Raw genomic sequence first — 3,240 nt, forward strand, 5'->3', positions numbered from 1 at the left:
TCTCCTTCTCCTTCTCCTTCTCCTTCTCCTTCTCCTTCTCCTTCTCCGGCTGTCGCCGTGTGCGTGACCGAAGTCCCGGTTCTCCCGGGGTCCCGAAGGATGCTGGCAGGGCTGGGAATGCTGCGGTGCTCGGGCCCGCAACGACACCTGGCGCCCGCTGTGGGAAGTGCTGGTTGTTGTCTCGGGAGGATCCCGCTGTGGGGTTTGCACATCTGGTGAGAGGACCCAGACAGTTCATTTTCGAGGCTTTGCATCCCATGTGTCTCAGCAGTATGATTGATGCAGAATGGCTAAAATAGACTGTATGATCTTTATGGAAATGAGGTGTAACCTTTGATTGGTACTGGGGAAGATTGTGGAGAAACTGTCTTTGTATGTCAGACTCAGAACGGGGCATTTTATCCCTGGAGGATTTCTCTAGTTGAAGGTATATCTCTGTGCCTTTGGCTAGGTTGAAATCCCCCATAATAAACTTGAGACTTAGTTAGCCTGATCCAGAGCAAGGTTTTCAGTCCAGAAAATGTTTCATGGTGCCAAAGTCAGTCTAAGATTTAAGCCAGGCAACCTGGTACAGCCTTAACCTTCATCCAGTCCAAGCCTTGTTGTATGTTAGGCATAAACAACACAAAAATCTTTGGAAACCAAGCCACCATATCAAAGCATCAGCCACAAGCATAGCAAGGAACACATCACTTCCTTCTTCCCTGAGGAAGGGAAAGGGACTGCTTGGAGTTTAAACAAAGCATGTTTTGTTAATAAACACTAATTGCCATCTATCAAGCACACGCATTTTTCCTAATTTAAAAATTCACACTGAAGCCTCTGAAGAGATGAAGATCAGAACAGGCTCAATTTTCCATGCAAATAATTTTCTTCTGATCTTGACCCAGGATTTTCATAACAATTAGAGACAACGTGGGGGTGCTGTGTCTCTGAGCTGCCCACAGTACCCACCTGTCCCTCTCCCCATGGGGTTCCTTTCATGCCTGGCTCTGAAGGACGATGTGCACCTGAGACATTTTCCTTCACTGAGCTGAAAGTCGTGGCTCTTCAACAACATTTACTTCTGTCTCTCCTTTTCCTGTTTTTTTTTTTCTCCCCACATTTGATCCCACTTGCTGGGTGCTGACAGGAACCAGATGAAAAGATTCTAGCATTTCAGTGTCAATATTGGACATCAATCTAGATTTATGTATGTTTGAGTACATGGGATTGTGTGTTTACACCTATGTGAGCACAGCTGTGTGGGTTCCAAACATCTCCAGTAATATCATCATCAGGCATCTTAAAAAGACACCATACCACCATCCCCCTGGATTCAAGAGACTGACTTTAATTAAGAGGAATTTTTGGTTTGGTTTGTGTGTTTTGGAAGTGCCTTTCCAGGATGCAGCTTCCTCTAATGTGATTTACCTTTGTTTTCTTTGGTGTGAAAGTATTGGAGCAACTTCCAAGCTACCTTAATGGAAAAATCTGAATCACAGTCTTGCAGATACCTTTTAAAAGAAATGAAGTTGTATTTGCACCCATGTAAATATTCCATGTAGGCAATGAGATGTGGGGAGGTGGGAGGGAAGGTTGTGTTTGAGATGAGCAAAGCACCTTACTAGGTTGTTTTATTAAGTTGTAAGCCTGGAGCGACCGTTGCGGCCATTGATGCAAAGTCCTGCATGAATTGAACCACTGAATTTTCTTGAAAGATTTCTTGCTTGAACTAGTGAGTATATTTTTAGAACAACACCTGATCTTGATTCATAAAACACCAATGCTGGAGTTAGTTCTGTGTTTCATTCTTTCTCATGTAGAAATATGCATGTTACATTTATCATGAGGACTTCAGCTTCCAATTTTGATTTACTTATGTACAAAACCAAACAGTTTTTCAGTTGACCTTCAGAGATACTACTTCAGGCTAAGCTTGGAGCCACATACACACTCCTGCAGTGACCTTCTCTGAACTGACTTAAAGAAACAGCTCTTGTCTTTGACTCCACAAGGAGTCAACTTATACGAGCTTTTTCAGTTGTTCTTCTAATAGTCAATTGAAAGACAAAGAGATACTCCAACCAACTTCCTTTGAAACTCATAAAGCTACTTTATTTTAGGAAAAAAAGAAATTATTAAAAAGCAAGACCAATTGCAGCTTTTCAAGCTTGACTTCCTCTTAAATTCACACCTTCATTTGTGTTGCCTTTTGCAGCCATTAAGGACTGCCTTGCCACCTTTAGAAAGAACTTTAATCTGCTAAATCTCTCTTGTGCTCTACATGAACCTGTCAGTTGGCAGAAGAGACAGGCCAAATCCTGTCCCCCACACTTGTGCTCCTGTTCCCACTTCCTGGAATTGCTAAAAGAAGGCAGCAGGCAGGATGGGGTCCATGAGATGTGCAGCTCTCTTGTAAATTAATTGAACTCTGCACAGAGTTACGAATTGCCAACATGCGAAAGTAATTGTTTGCTTTGATTTCTCTGAGTCATACGTAGAAGAGGAATTTACTGCTCATCACTGCAGAGACTCTTCCTTCGTCAAGGAAAGAAAAGCAAATTTCAGTTTAATGGGAGAAGTAGCTTGTCTTTCTCACATCTTCCACAGAGCTGTACTGCATCTTTGCCTCACCACCAATCCCCCTGGAGACTGATAATGGAAAAAATATATGTATGGAGAGGAGATTCCACTGTAGTGGAGAGGAGCTGGAAAGACAAAGTGCTACAGAAACTTCCTAGAAGGAATTCAGTGTTGTTCTCACTTCATTTGTACCTCTGAAATAATTATCCAAAAATATTATTACCTTCTCCATCAGGGTTTTGCTACTCCCTCTCCTACTATCTAAAGTTACATGTTTTGCAAGCGATGGTTCACTGGGGAGCTGTAAAGGCCAACCTGAAATAAGCAGCTTGCTGTAATGTATCAGGGTCTCAAAGTGCCCTCACTATTCTGGACTTTGATGGCTGCATTCTGTGTCACCTACAGGCATAAATCTAGAATGGCTTTAGTGAAGTGAAAGAGTCACACTGCTGTACATCTTTTACCTACCAGTCATGTTCCTGATGGAACCCCACCTGCACTTTTGTTGCTTCTTGTTTTGAGACACCTTCCTAAATTCCTACTGGTGTTTTAGGTTCTCACATTAACACACTGGCTAAAAATAGCAATTGTGGCTAGGAGCAAAAAGAGAATGTTATTTAAAGGAGCTGTGTGTGCCTGGGGCAGTCCAGTCACTTCTTATACTGTCACATCTCA

This window comes from Corvus kubaryi, unplaced genomic scaffold (assembly GCF_017639235.1).
Source record: "Corvus kubaryi isolate FWS band 111438036 unplaced genomic scaffold, C.kubaryi_AGA036_p1.0 75, whole genome shotgun sequence".
Lineage (NCBI taxonomy): Eukaryota > Metazoa > Chordata > Aves > Passeriformes > Corvidae > Corvus > Corvus kubaryi.